The sequence below is a fragment of the Desmodus rotundus genome, chromosome 1, assembly GCF_022682495.2.
Source record: "Desmodus rotundus isolate HL8 chromosome 1, HLdesRot8A.1, whole genome shotgun sequence".
NCBI classification, from domain to species: domain Eukaryota; kingdom Metazoa; phylum Chordata; class Mammalia; order Chiroptera; family Phyllostomidae; genus Desmodus; species Desmodus rotundus.
The window spans coordinates 42,363,144-42,379,879 of NC_071387.1; the positions used below are offsets into that span (position 1 = coordinate 42,363,144).

The 16,736-nt window shown below is 37.1% G+C and overlaps 1 pseudogene; it reads left to right on the top strand.

Moving 5' to 3' along the window:
- The first annotated feature begins 13,344 nt into the window (after window positions 1–13,344).
- Window positions 13,345–13,825, top strand: LOC112299716 (large ribosomal subunit protein eL21-like; annotated as a pseudogene).
- Window positions 13,826–16,736: the final 2,911 nt, after the last annotated feature.

The following is a 16,736-nucleotide window of genomic DNA, read 5'->3' on the forward strand; positions in this document are numbered from 1 at the left end:
AAAAGACTTAAATATAAGCCGTAACACCATAAAAGTCCTTGAAGAAAACATTGGCAGGAAAATCTCAGACATTCCACGCAGCAACATCCTCACAGACACATCCCCTAAAGCAAGGGACATAAAGGAAAGAATAAACAAATGGGACCTCATCAAAATAAAAAGCTTCTGCATGGCTAAAGAAAACAGCACCAAATTACAAAGAGAACCAACAATATGGGAAAGCATATTTGCCAATGATACCTCAGACAAGGGCCTGATCTCCAAAATATATAAAGAACTCACACGACTCCACTCCAGGAAGACAAACAACCCAATTAAAAAATGGGCAAAGGACTTGAACAGACACCTCTCCAAGGAAGACATACAGAAGGCCCAGAGACATATGAAAAGATGCTCAGCATCACTAGCCATCAGAGAGATGCAAATTAAAACCACAATGAGGTATCATCTCACACCAGTCAGAATGGCCAACATAAACAAATCCACAAACAAATGTTGGAGAGGATGCGGAGAAAAGGGAACCCTAGTGCACTGTTGGTGGGAATGCAGACTGGTGAGGCCACTGTGGAAAACAATATGGAATTTCCTCAGAAAACTAAAAATGGAACTGCCCTTTGACCCAGCAATTCCGCTGCTGGGATTATACCCTAAGAACACTGAAACACCAATCCAAAAGAATCTGTGCACCCCAATGTTCATAGCAGCACAATTTACAATAGCCAAATACTGGAAGCAACCGAAGTGCCCATCAGCAAACGAGTGGATCCAAAAACTATGGTATATTTACACAATGGAATTCTACGCAGCAGAGAGAAAGAAGGAGCTTATACCCTTTGCAACAGCATGGATGAAACTGGAGAGCATTATGCTAAGTGAAATAAGCCAGGAAGTGAGGGACAAATACCATATGATCTCACCTTTAACTGGAACATAAGCAATAGAAGGAAAAAGCAAACAAAATATAACCAGAGACATTGAAGTTAAGAACAATGTAACAATAGCAAGGGCGGGGGTGGGGGGTGGGGGCGGGGACAGTAGGTAGAGGGGATTACAGGAACTACTATAAAGGACACATGAACAAATCCAAGGGGGAGGGTGGAGAGGGGGGAGGGAAGTGGGTTCACCTGGGGTGGGGTGAAGGGATGGGGGAAAAGGCATACAACTGTAATTAAATAACAATAAATAAATTTAAAAAAAAAAAAAAAAAAAAAAAAAAAAAAAGATTGCTATTAAAGAATAGCCAAAGTTAAAATAAGAAAATTCAGGAGTAGAAATTCAAGATGCTAATATTAATGTAAAATAAACTAGTGTTCAGGTAAAAAAACAAATAGCAAGACAGAAATATTTTATATTGATTAAAAAGTACAATCTACAAAGAAGTTTGAGCAAATATATAGCTGTACACTATATAGGATCACAATACATAAGCTGTTTGAGATATAGGAGAAATTGACATTGGCATGAGTAGAAACCTTTGACACACTTCTCTCAGGAATAAAGATTCAGAAGATCTATAACATAGTTGAGAAAATTGATTACATATCTATGTATGTAAACAAGCAAACAGACATGTAGGTGAGTGACATAATCTTGGTGTGCTGGAGGATTTTTTAAGCATGACCCTAAAGCTAAATATCCTGAGGGAACTTAAAAGCAAATGGTAAAATGAGGAAATGGTTTTCAAGTCAGTCATGAGGTTACAATACAAGATATTCTTATAAACATAAAAGCTCTCTAGTAGAAAAGTACACAAGTGACTTGAATAGACAATTTATGAAAGGACAGATATAGATGCCTTATAGATATATAAGATATTTGAGTTTCCAGAAAGCAAAATAAATATAAATTAAAAAGTAGTTCTTACCTACAAGATTTAAAATTTAAAAAATTTTTAAAAATACTGATAGTGCCCTCAATTCTGAAGGAAGTGATGAATGGGTAACTTCAGACACCAGTGATGGTAATAGAAATTGGTATAATCTTTCTGGACAGCCATTTGACAATGTATATCGAAAGCTTTTAACTTGGACTAATATAGTCCAACTTTGGTAAATTATTCTTAAAATATACCTTTTATTGAATTCTACCTCTGAGCTAGTCACTGTAGTAGGCATTTTATTAACATAGGTATTTAATCCTTGTAACAACTTTGTAAGCAGATGGTAGTGTCATCTTTTACAGATGAGGAAACTAATGCGTAGAAAGTTTTAATGACAAGCCAGAGATCAAATAGCTGGAATAGGAGTTTACATAAAAGTCTATACTTTTTTTTTAATGGGCATATATGCACATCTGTAAGAATAAAGATGTTTACTGCAAAGTTTATAATAGAGAAAAGTAAGAAATAGAATTCATTAACCATTGATAGGGGAATTACTATGCAAGTTGCATTTATTTAAATATACATATATAAATTTTGAAAGAATATATATTTAGAATATATTGCTAAATCTAAAAGATTGGTGGAAAAATAGTGTTGATAATAATAGCTGAATTCTTTTTTGAACACTTGCTATGTGCTAAGCACTTCACAGACATTTGTTCAGCTCTTGTGAAAGTTTGCATACAAAATAGTCTGGAAGGATTTGCGCTGGACTCTAACAACGGTTGTCTCCAGGTGGCAGAATTAGGGGACAATTTTTTAGTGTGATTTTTTTTTGATGATCGAATTTGTTTCAATGGGCAGTATTTATTTTGTAATCAGAAAAAAAAAAACCCGTTAACTAAGAGAGAGAAAGTAGTGTCTTATACATTGCGAAACGAGGGAGTGGAGTATATTCATATTGTTTTGAGCCAGAAGAGTGTGCTATGCTTCCATCTTCCCGAATCTTCTACCTTTTTTAAATAGAGTACTGCATTTTCAAAGATGATTATGATATCTTTTTTGTAGATTCTTTAATAAAGTCTTTATAGTCATGATTTAGTTTTCCAAATGTTTGAAATATTTCAGAAGACTACAAAATGAAATAAAAGCAAACAGGAGGTTTCTGGTTTGTCTAATAGATTTATAGATGTAACTCACACATCTTCATTTTTCAGCTCCCTGGAATATGGGTACAGCCCAAAGGGTGTAGGTTATAACGACAATAGTCTCTTTTGAGCCCTCTGCTGCTCATCTGCATTTCCCAGAACATCACTGCCTCCTCAGCGCTGGCAGGATCTGGGGGGGCTCAAGCTCTCTCTTCAACAACTTGTTTGCCCAAGTCCTGGCACTAAGTAAGCCCTTGCGTCCTGCCCTTTGCTTTGCCTACCACCACCTGCAGGTTGTAGCTTCTGGTGACAGGAATGTCTCTGAGGTTCACGAGTGAGCCAGACACTTGATATTTCCATGCTTGACATTGCCACTGTCCATTTCGTCACTTTAGAGAGGTCAGTGGAATTGTTGACAGTTTTTCCTCAAGGGGTCCTAACAGCTACTCTGCTGCATTAAGCAAAAAACGTTTTTTAATAAAGAGATTCTAGCTGCTGCTTCTTTCTTTTTATTCCTTCCGCTTTTTTGCTAGTAAATTTCATTACAAACTAATTATAATTGTCAGAAGTTATAAAACAGAAAATTGAAATATACACATACATACATAATACTTTGGGTTTTTACAATGTCCTAATGTCACAGTATTAATTAGTATTCCTACCACGTATGTCCATCAGATTAGGAATGGTAACAGACCTCTGACATCATCGAGCTCCCTATCTTTTAAACAAATCTACCAAGTGATAATCTGCAATTTTCTTTGTTTCAGAATATTTAACTTTCATCTTCCCTCCTTGTAATCTTGATAATCTACTGATATTTTACATGTAGGAGGAAACCCAATTGATATTCCTGGTACAAAAGGCTGAGGAAACCTGAGTCATATGGAAACTTTTCGGTTCCGAGGAGAAGGTCCTCTACGTCAGAAGATACCAAAAACTCACACGAGTAGGTGGTGTCTTTGAGATGTTAGAGGGATTGACAAGTTTCTACCTTCTATCTTCCCCAATGCTATTAGGCTGAACCGTATGATACTGTTGAACTTCCTAGGTAAATAGTTGATTATCAGTGATTTCATAGGGTCCAACCTAAAGTAAGGAAGTATGCGTTGTACGTCAGAGTGAGGAAAGATGATATGGAAGGGATTAGTGAGGGGTTTCAATGGCAAATGCATTTTTGTTGACTTCTAGAAGTATTGGTTAACATGGATCCCCTGAGGGTAGACTGGACATGTGCGATCTTCCCTCCTAGTGCTGGCAAGTATGCTGAGGTCCATGAACCCTCCGGAGAGCCAGTATGTCAGACTAATGTCTACTTTAATGAATATTTTACCAAAACCTGATTGTGTCAAGTTATATATACAGATAACAGAGACACAGTCTTCCTTCAAGGAGCATTGAATCTTGGGGAGAAAAGGACATAACCAATCATATTACAGTACATCATCCTGGATGTATGTTCGAGGTATAACAGAAGCCTAGAAGGAGCTCGAACACTGCTTGGGGAAATCAGGAAGGCTTCACAGATGTGGATCAGAGTCGACTCAGGTTGTGGGAAAACAGATACAAATAACATCTCTGCCACATTGTTTTCTACAGGACGGTTGGTCAGAGTTGGGCATTCTTCCGCATTATGTTGCTGGAAGTCGTATCATGAGTGGATGAAATGGCAAGAAGGGATTCGATCCCTACCCAAGGAAACAGAAAAGGACTTCGCTGGGACTCCAGCAGTGAGAGATCCTGCTCCGATAGGGGGAAACCTGAGTTTAATGTTAAAAAGTTATTTGGATGTAAATGTCCTTTAAAAAATAAAAGCAAGCTCCGTCTTGAGGATTGGATTATTTCAGTGGACTCAAGCATCTCTAGATTAAATACTTCATTTATCTTGCTTGTTGAATATGTCTCTCTCTCTCAGAAATATTCAAGGGGCCAGACTATATTCTTTGGGGCCAGACTTTCTATCCCAAATAAAGAACACTTTCCCTGTGCCTTGAGCCTTCCTGGTACTCTTTTCAGTTTTAATTGTGTTTTAATTAGCCATCCTGGCTTGAAGCTTTCATGGCCATTCCTATGATCTAAGTCCTAGGAGATATTTCAAAGTGTTTTGGTCCCCATGTAGCTTGATTTCACCATCGATCCATTATTCATTCAACAAGTATTTATTACTACTTACAGCTATGTGCCAGAAACTGTTCCAGGTGCTGAGTATACAAATCAAAGTCCCTGTTTTCAGGGAGCATCTTCACTCAGTTCTATGAGGTATATTATCCTGATTTCACTTAGAGGAGACATGCAACTGACAGATTATAAAATTAACAATCATTACACATTTACTCATACATTCCTATATGTTTCTAATAATACCTAAAATGAACCAATAAAGATAACACATGCTGTTAGAATTACGATAATTTTAAAGATTTTATTTATTTATTTTAGAAAGGGGGAGGGAGGGAGAAAGAGAGGGAAAGAAACATAAATGCATGGTCGCCTCTCGAGCACTCCTTACTGGGGACCTTGCCTGCAACCCAGGCATGTGCCCGGACTGGGAATTGAACCAGGGACCCTTTGGTTCACAGGCCAACATTCAATCCACTGAGCCACACCAGCCATGGCAGAATAATGATAATTTTGGTATATCTTAACCCATCTGGATATTTTCTCCCTGAATTTCATTCAATACCATGTGACTCTGAGAAAGTACTTGTACCTGGTTGGTATAAAGGAACCTATTAATTGAGCTTATTTTTCTGTCTTACCAGAGCCCAATCTTTGGAAAGGATTAAATTACGTGTAAACAGTGTATCTATACATATTTTAATGTATGAATAATTTTGAAATGTTCCTTTTCATTATGATTTAAGAAACTGGGTACTTAATCACTAGAACTCAACCGTAATTTCCTCCTTAATCTTTAAATTTCTGTTTTCCCAGATGACCTACTTCAAAGGTTTATTTTCAGTACTACAGAACATTAAACAGGTCTATGGAAGCAATTAAAGAGCATTGCGTAGGATCAGCGAAGACATAGATATATTCAACTGCCCTCATTTTAAACCGGAGAACTAACACAGAACTGTGATGAACACCCACATGGTGGGCAGGCTCACCTTGAACAAAAAACAAACTACTTCTGTTAGCTCTGATCTCAAAGCCGATGAAAGTCAATAGTGATTTTTATCTTTTTTTTCAATTTTTATTGTTATTCAATTACAGTTGTATGCCTTTTCTCTCCATCCCTCTACCCCACCCCAGCTGAACCCACCTCCCTCCCCCACCTCCACCCTCCCCCACCTCCACCCTCCCCCTTGATTTTGTCCATGTGTCCTTTATAGTAGTTCCTGGAATGCCCTAGCCTCACTGTCCCCTCCCCACTCCCCCCCTGGCTATTGTTAGATTGTTCTTAACTTCAATGTCTTGATAACGGAATAATTAGGGCGGCAGGACAGCAGAGCAGCTGAGAGCACTGCAAGGAAAACCAGAGGGGCACCATGCCGGCCACATCGATGGGAGGTAAGGGACTGACATGTCAGGGATTAGGAAGGTCTTATGAAAACTGCAGGGAGGCAACCGGGAGGCTGTGAGAAAAGACCTGCCACATTGTCCCTGGTTGTTTCCTATTACTGGTATCTGTTTGCCCCGAACACCTGCCCCTGCAAATCCAGCGCTTAGAATGATCTTTGTTGTTCACCTTTACAGTCACCATTCTCTTCACCTAGAAGATCAGAACACGTTGAACTTAGGACTCAGCTTGGCTGTTCACAGCCACTAATCTTAGTAATGGTGTAAACCTGCCCTATCTTTGGTCCAAGAGCACATAAGGAAGGGCCAGGAATATTTTTAGTTCTGACTCACTGAGAAGTGAAAGTAGTAAGAATAATATGTAAAACTTAAAATACATGAATTATACCCTGATCTGTATACAGGAGGCTGTAGAGCAACTTCCTGTAGAGACTTCCTGTCTCCCTTCAGAACCACAGCTCATTCCCTCAACTTCTGCTAGCTGCCGATGGTTCATTACTTAGTCCCTCTCTGAGCATTGCCCTGGACCGGAGAACGTTCCCTCCTGCAAGCTATGTCTCCTCTTCAGGGGCAGCCTACCTCCAGCGAGTGGTTCATGCAGGGGTGCAAAGACTCAGTTCCCTTGTTTTGAGAGAGACATCTTGTAAAAGGCGGTTTCAGCTGCTGACATTTCTACAGAATTGGCCGAGCCCTCTGCTGCAAAACATCTCTGCCACTCAGCTTCTCTCTGCCCAACCCTGTTTCTTTAGCTCCCTTAGAGGGGTTCTTTCCAAGAGCCTCCCTGTGAACTTCCTTCTTGCAAATCTCCACCTCAAACTCCGTTTTTCAGGAGAACTGACCTAAGGTAGCACCTGTCCAAAGGAGTTCGTGGAGGGGAATTTTATGGAGCTAATTTTCACACTTCTGTGAATAGTATAGTAAACCCTACTGATTACAAAACAGATACCCAGTGTTAAAAGACTTAATGGGAATAGAGTCCAGTGTGGTCTGATGTTCCAATTTTCCAAGAGAAGCTGGAAATCCAGATTTTTATGTGAACGTACCCATTTGAAAATCAATACCCACAATTTCATAAAATTCTATGTCTAAATTTCATACTTTGTATCTAGCCTACAGTTTGCAATCTCTGACCAAGAAGAGCCATTTTTCCTGGGGGGGCCAAATTTTTAAGAAATGTTGTACCATGCAATAAGAAATGGACCCCATTCCCTTGCAATCAAAGTTGAGGGAGGAGTTTGAAATGAAGGTTTAAGTGACCAAATCCATGGACCAGGGCAAACAGTTATACCCTGTGGGCAGGCAGCCCATCAGCCACCTGGCTCTCTTTCCCCCTCTGCCATTCATAAGGGGCTGGCTCTGAAGCCAGCATGTACAGTATTTTTACAAGCACAAACCACAGATTTGCCCATTTCTTGCATCTTTCTGTTTTGACCAGAAGATGGCAGCAAATATTGACCAGACTTGGGCTCTAATTTACACCTTCAGACTTGATGTTCTTTTTGATGCGTTTTACTTGAATTGTGTCAACAAAAACAACAAAAGTCATTTACATTTGCCTCGCCCATTACTTCTCACATTGAGAAGCAAGGAGTTTACTCCATTTTAGACCTGGTTTATCCTTTTGAAAGAGTTGTAATAAAAATTTGACTACATGAAATAGTGGAGCAAATGTCTTAATTTATTCCTTGATAACACAAGGATATAAAATTTAATGTATATCACAAAAAAGGATTATTTATTTAATTTTAGCTCTGAGGGCTGTTCTTAATAAAAGATACAAATATTTTTTATATTTCTAAATAGAATACAATGACTTCAGAACATGAACAAAACAGTAAACATTTACTGCTATTATTTTATGAATAACTTTCATATTTATGCAGACCCATCTCTTTTTAAATGTACTTCATCCTTTCAATCACCTAGAGGTGCAAATAATGAGATATGTCAGGAAAAGTTAGTAGGAAAATCTTTAAGTCATTAAATTAAACTCTTGATATTATTATTGTTTTATTTTTTGGAAAGCAGCAATGTAAATATTTTTGAGAGTTTTTTTTTCTGTCATCAGTGATTATGAAATAAATACATGTCTCTGAGGGAAAAAGGCAACCATACTCATTCAGCAGTGGTCAACAAGCAGGTCAGATTCCTCTACTTTAAGTGCCTCCCTCAGCTTCCTCACCAGTCATGTCTGATAAAACCAATATGGCCGAGATTGAGAAATTTGATAAATTGAAATTGAAGAAGACAGAAACACAAGGGAAAAAATCCATGGTCTTCCAAAAAAATGATTTAATGGGAGAAGCAAGCAGGCAAATCGTAATGAGGCCTGTACCACCAATATGCACTGTACATTCCACAAGTATTGCCTTCTTATTCTACTTCTTTTAGCTATTTAAGTTTGTAAGATGCAAAAAGGTTGGATCAGTTTAAATGACTGTGCTGCCCCTTTTCACAGCAGAACTATTGACAATTAAGGGCGTACCTGCTTCTCCAGTCTGCCTCTCTGGCTGGCAGGGAAGGAAGAGAATTTGCATGCTGGTGAAGGAAGAAGCTGGTGGGACGACAGTGAAATCTAGAGTGAAAACCAAGCTGGCCCAACATGTCCTGCAGGCTACAAAATGCAGTTTAATCAGAGTGACAATATTTTTTTGTTAAAATGATTTTAATTATTGGAATGCACAATTTTTAAATATGCTAATAAAATGTTTTAAAACCTGAAAAAAAGGAAAACCATATTCAATAAAGTAATTCAAGTATCAGAGGGTACTAGGTCTACAGAATAATTATTTCCATACCTCATGTTCAAAGTTTTATAAAATGTAAACCAATTTCTCAGTAACCTAAGAAGCAAAAAATATATATATGACAGATGAGCAATCAGGCTACACAACAAGTTAGAAGATCAGGCATGAAAAAAAGGAGTTATCAATGCTTGAAGATATCAACAGAATTGAAATATAAGTTGTTGGGTTTATTAAGAAATGTAAAGACATCTAAAGATGATTGTTAAAGGTAAGTAGATGGAAAGGTAACAGACTGAGAAAGATGTTGTGATAGTTCTGAAAGAATCAAAATCTTTGTAAAGTAAAAAATAAAATAATAAAAATAAAGAAAGACAAATTTGTTACAGACTGCATCAGAGAGTTACAGAATCACGGGGGGTGAAAGAGTGTGGGAATTTTTCTAGGGTAGTCTTCAGCCTGCCAAAATTCTGTGGATTTCTTCCTTTGCATCTTTGGACATGTTTATCTGGCCTCTGCTTGATTGCTTCCACGGATCCTGAGCTCTTGACATTTTGCTGTAAAGATTTTATTTTCAAACAGCTCTCCTTGTTATAAATTTCTTCTTTACAGAGGTCTGAAACTGGTCTCCGCGTAACATCTGCTCATTAGTTCTCCTCTGGAGAAGTAGTTCTAAACATTATTATTTTGGATCACAGACAGCTTTATGAGATTTATGAAAGTTATGGACACTCATCCTAGAAAAATGCATTCCCTAGGCTTATTCATGGAGTTCAGGTTAAAGCATCCCTACTATACGGAGGATTAAAGCCTTTTCCACAAGAGAGTTTTTCAAACAGTTTAAAACATCATGTTCTTTTTAAAAAAAACCTCACCAGTTTTTTCAGTTCCTTCTTTTCTTCTCTTCCTCCTCTCTCTGTCTCTTCATCCACTTTTTAAAAACAAGAATATAGCCCTGGCTGGGTAGCTAAGTTGGATGGAGCATCATCCCATACACCAAAATGTTGCGGGTTTGATCCCTGGTCAGGACGTGGATCAAACCATTTGGGATCTTGTGGATCTGGTTTGGAATAGAACCCTCCACTGAAAATAATAGATTTGGAGTTGCTTTTTGTCCTTCGTAGCCCAAGTCATGAGCATGGATGAAATAGCCCAGGATGCACAAAGGCTGTGAAGAAAACGGAAGGCAACCAAGGACAGAACTCAGGGAAACACTAGCATTTGAAGGTAGCTGGGGGAGAACGGGGAGGAACAGCTGATGAAGGCAATTGACAGTTAGGGGAGCAGGCAAAAGCTATCCCTTAAAAAACCCAAATGCCCAGTAAGCTTCAGACATTCTGCTAATTGTTAATCTTAACTTTTTTCTTGTATAGATAGCATGTTGCCCAGTGCCGTCCTTGTCTGTTGCTCTATGACCACCCACACAATGAGCCGAGGCCCCACTTGTGTTGCTATGCTCTTTATTATGGTCTAGATGTCTATCTCTGCACTAATGCCATGCCATTTTAATTACCCAGTTATAAAACTTCTCAAACTTCTCCCTCCCACTATTTCATTGTGAATATAAATTATGGTCATATTTCAGGTGGACAAAGTGGCTGGCACATTTCCAGCAATATAAGTGTGCTGAATTACATAGACTGGCCATTTAGAAACCTCTGTGCAGCCAGTTCTAAGATGAAACTAAGGAAAGAGTTAACATACCATGTGGTATACTCTCTCTCTTTCCACTTTTCATCTACATAAATCACATTCTCTCAGACAGTGATCCCTAAACTTGGCTGGGTGTTGGAATCACCTGGGGAGCTTCTAAAAAGTGTAAGTTCCAGAGCCCCTTCCCAGATGTACTGGGGACGATGGAGCATTTGGGGCCAAGGAATAGGTGGGTGTGATGCGTTCAGTTCATGGCCTGGCACTTGGGAATCCTTAACAGGGAGTTCTGAGCACATTGATTAAAGACTTTTCCAGTGAGGTTAGAGTGCTACTTTGTAATTAACTTTCATAAAGCAAGCAATTTAGTAATCTGTCTTATTATTATATAACAATGAATGTTGTTAAAAACGACAAACATTTTAAAAATAAAAAGGAATGTAATATAACCTCATGATTTCCTCAGTGATAAATAAAGGATATGAATAATTTTGTGAATAATCTGTGTTTATTTCTCCATGATTTACTAGGTTATTTTTTTCTGAAAGTAAAATTGGATCATACTATATTTCGGGAGACTAGACTAAGAACCTGCACTTGGAAGCCAGGCTTGTCTGGGTTTGAAACCCAGCTCTGACCCTTACCAGCCTCCTTGGGCCAATTATGTAACCTCTCTGAGCCTTGGGTCTTGTTCATTAAATGCAGATAAAAATATTACCTACATCACAAGGTTCTTGTGGGAATTGGAGGTAATGCTTATAAAGGGCTCAGAACAACATACAAAATAAGTTCCAATAAATATTTCTTTCTTCTTCTCCTTCTCTTTATTATTATTTAAAAAAATTGCTAACAGTTTAGATATATCCACCCAATATGTTGAACATTTGTTAATAAAACATGTCCTTAATTCTTTTACACTTATATATATATTTCACTATATGAGTGTACAGTGCTTTATTTAACCAATGCCCTACTTGTACACATTTAGTTTTTCTCCCAGTTTTTTATGATCATAAAGAATACTGCAGGGAATATCCTTGTACGTATATCTTTTCATACTTGCATCAGTTTCTCTCTAAGAAAAGAAATTGTTGAGTCAAAGCATATGAATATTTTAATAAAGGTTTTCCCATTAACTCCACACAGTTTATGTATTTATAAATAAATAAACAATAAATCAACCAAAAGTGTAGGGGTTTGTTTTCCTACATACTTGCCCACATTGGATATTAGTATTTTTTTTTTAATTTTGCTAATGGGATAGGCAAAATGATATATCATTGTATTTGTTTATTAGAGAAAGGAAACACTTAAAATAATCTATGTCATATTTTTTTATTTAGCTTTGTATTTTCCCATATGCCCCTGGTGTATTTTTTCTGAAGAGTTTACCCCCTCTTTCACATTATTCCTTTCATTTCTTTTCCTTCCACTCATCTTCTGATTTTCTTTCTCTCCTTGGTTTATCACTTGAATGATATTCTATAAGTTAATGTTATTTTTCCTTCTCCTTTAATATTACATGGTCTTTTAATATTCTTTTATAAAAAGAATATTAAAATATCCTTTTAAATATTCTTTAAATATTCTCTTTATTTTATTTGTCTTTTCTAACCAGAAGATGCCAAATTATTTCAACCTATATTAGTCAAATCAGTGTTTTCTCTCTCCCCAACAATTCACATTGTGTGGAAGAGGGGAGAGTGAGCTTCCTCACTATCGATTTGAAGTAGAAAAAGAGCTGGCTGGTTTTATATTTCCTTCCTTCCCAAATCAAGTTATCTTCTGCAGCATGCGATTGTTTCTTTGGCTTTCCAGATCCAACCTATTGCTGATAGAAAGTGTCAGAGCTTGTGTGCGTGCCCGTAGCATCTAACTGTACCCTCAGTGATCTGCACTGGCGTTAACAGGCTTGGCAGAACGTTATGCTTTGGTGAGATGGAAATTTGCTTCAATAAATTGTGTTTGCATGGGATTTGACCTCAAATTAAATCACACTGTTGTATGGGCTAAAACAGAAGTGGCCATCAAAGTACTAAACAACCAGGATAACATGAATATCTGAATGGTATTTTTAGATAGGTTACAATTTATAGCTTATTATAATAACATAATGGTCATAAATAGGGCTTCATTCTTTCTATTCCAGATTCACTGTGTTCTAATTTTACCAAAGTTGATATCTTTCCTCATTTCCTACGAAAGTAATACATAGAAATATTCTCTAAGTAGGCATGTAACGTATTGATTTAAATTTTATGTTAAATAAATGAAAATCATTTGGTATTTATTATAAAAGTAATTTGTACCTTTAAGGTATAAAAGTAATATACCTTAAAGGTATATTAGCACATTTTCCAAGTTGAATTATGTCAGTTTACAGTGTAGGATTACAATGTTTTCAAAAGCCTAAGTCAGCTTTTCAGACAGAAGCGCCATCTTCCAGTAATTCGCCAAAATGACTAACATGGAGGGAAAGAGGAGAGGTACCTGTTATATGTTCTCTAGGCCTTTTAGAAAACACGGAGTTGCTCCTTTGGCTACACACATGTGAATCTACAAGAAAGGTGATAGTGTAGCTATCAAGGGAATGGGCACTGCTTGGGAAGGAATGCCCCACAAATGTTCCCCGGGCAAAGCTGGAAGTCTACAACGTCACCCAGCACACGGTGGGCATTGCTGTAAACAAACAAGTTAAGGGCAAGATTCTTGCCAAGAGAAGTAATGTACGAATTGACCATATTTTGTACTCTGAGAATTGAGACAGCTTCCTGAAATGCGTGAAGGGAAATGACCAGAAAAAGAAGGAAATCAGAGAGAAAGGTACCTGGGTTCAGTTGAAGCATCAGCCTGCTCCACCCGGAGAAGCACACTTTGTGAGAACTAATGGAAAGGAGCCTGAGCTGTTGGAACCCATTGCCTATGAATTCATGCCATGATAAGTGTGAAAAAAATAAAAGACTTCTATGCTGATAAAAATGTGGAAAAAAAAAGCCTAAGTCATTAAAATAATAACTCACTAAGCAATATTTTTAGTGGCTTGTATCATGTGTTCAAATATATGAGGTTTCCCCAAAACATTATTACCATTACATTTAATATTAAAATGATAATGTCACAATTAAAATAAAAACTATATACACTAACACAGTATGCCGCTATTGAAATATGATTAGGAAAACTATGTAGGGACAAGAAAATATTTTTGACAATGTATAGTGAATAAAGTAAATATTAAAATATGATTGAAGGCCAACATAAAGAATCCAATGAAAATGGCTACATTCTATTTTCAGGATTAAGTTGTCTTCGTCTTGCTATTATATTGTCTTCTCAATAAAAAATTCCTGTGTAATAAATATAAACAGTAGCAAAGGTCCAATCTTTATTCAATAATTCAACAATTCTATCTTTCATTAAACAAAAATCAGTAATAGTGACTTAACTAATATCTGTAATATGCAATTAATCTTCAGAATATACATATTCCTTGTATCCTTAATAATCTTGGAAAGTTGGTCCTGAATAGATTTGGATGGAAACAAGGGTGATATTTAAAACATTAAAAAAATCTACCATCAAACAGAAAATCAACAAGCAGAACAGTCACAGCCACACTCAAGCGTAGGGGCCGAATGTCTGTGCTGGAGGGAAGTGACAGTGTGCGTTTAGAACAGGCCGAGGGAGCTCTGTTTTTCTGGACATCAGCATAGTTTGATGGACAACATAGTAGGTTGGCAATGAGAAGGCATAGGTTATAGATCCAACTTTGCCAAATAAACCCCTTCAGTCTTATCTTCTATATCAATAAAAATAAATAATTGAAAAGATGAGGTAATAAATTTGGGAAAACATTGTAAATTTTAGAGCTGGATAGAATCCATGAGGTCTTTACAGTAATTAATGAAATTAACATTTTATTTGTTTACTTGCATATTGTAGATATAATTAGCAATCTTGTTCTTCTAACATATCATTTAACGAGTCCCATAACTGAATTCTGACTAAAAATGCAGATTTCAGATAGTATACACTGATTCGATCAAAAACCTATCTGTGAATTATGAATAATGATTGGAACTGCCAAATGTACAGGAAGTTGTTGTTTTAATTATAAAAACCAAATCTGTGTTCGGTGACTTGAGAAGTATGAGCCACATATGGTCACAAAGCTCAGAGTTTAACACACACATTTCCTATGTTAGACTCTTCCAGGGTGGGTGGGAATTTGCTGAACACTTATTGTACAGTAATGCTGATATTTTATTAATCCTGGGAAGTTTTGCCTTTCCTCCCTCATTTTCAATCCATTTTTCTTTCTCCAAAGTTTTCCTCCCCACTAAGTCATAGGGGGGTTTCGGTTGGTTCTCCCAGACTATGGGATGCCCCCGTGATGTTTCACTGTGTCCTGTCAACTGTAGATTCTCTGGGTTTTTATACACAGAGCAGTTTTATACTTCTAAAACCTCTAAAACTTCTGAGCTTTTTATTTACTTTCCAATGCTTAAAAAGTACCAAAAGTTATGTTGTTTAAGTAAATGGTCAGTGGTTCAGGCAGTCTTTGTAAAGAATTTTTGCACTTTATTAAGTTCTGAATGTTGTAAAAATCCTGAGCTTAATTTTAGAAAGCTTACTTAACAAGTGCTCAGAAACTCATACAATCCTTACCTCACTATATAAACCACTATCAGTGTCAACATGTAAAAAGTACAACTTGATAGTCATCTCTGGCTGGAGTGATAAAATTATACAGGGTCCCGCACAAATAATGCCCCTTTTTTATTACAAAATCTTTTATTACAAAGCCATAAGCATGTAATTCTGTAACATAACAATATCACACTCAAGCACACCATATGACATTTTAGGTGAAATGTTCAAATTAAAACTATAAATTATTACACCCATGTTATTACCCTACCGACCACACTCAAGCAGGCGCTACTTCTGCCAGACCCTGTATATACAGTAATAATACCAGGGACAGAGTAGCAGTTGTAACAGTAAAGACAATTTTGAATATCCTGTAGAGACTGAGAACCAAGAAAGTGTTTATTTGTCCCAAACATTAAATCAAATCTTGCCCTAAGCATTTTATCACCAAAAAAGAGAAAATACTGTCCTAAAAAATCACAACCTAAGAATTACATGTCAATTACAAGTCTTATTTATTGCATTTTGTATCCTCAAGGGGCTCTTCTCATAGGAATTATGTCATTTTTCTAGCATGGAGGCAGTATAGCATCATAGACAGACACCTGTTGTATAAACCGTCTTCATACAAATGCACATACAGCTCATATTTTCATGTGTTCTTTAAAACATACTGTCATTCATACACATTCACACGTGTCATAATAATGCAGCTATAACCATACATATAATCTGAAATGATTCCATTCAAGAAAACGTTTGAAATGCTTGCATGGACACGGTGGGAGTATTTTCTACCCTCCGCATCCTCCCTCTTCAGGGATTTATCTTTGACATCAAACATATCAGCCCTCTGTATCTCAGAGATAATTACATACACAGAAACATACACAGCACAGCACTGTATCTGCACCTTCCTATCAGTTCTTAGAGCTGTTTTCATATTCTAGGTTCCAAGTAATTGATATTTTCTTATAACATCAGATCTCTGCGCTCTGCCATCTTTCATTGTTCCCAAATCAGGCACCACTTACTTCCCCTTATTCTCCTCTACTTCCTCTTATTTGTAGTTAAGCCAATTTCTTTAATGTTTAAAACAAACAAAAAACAAAACCAATCATTCCATCTTCTTTACTTTTGCCCTGCAAACCTGTTAAGTTGCATGATATTGAGCAAGCCAGCCTCTCTGGGCATCAG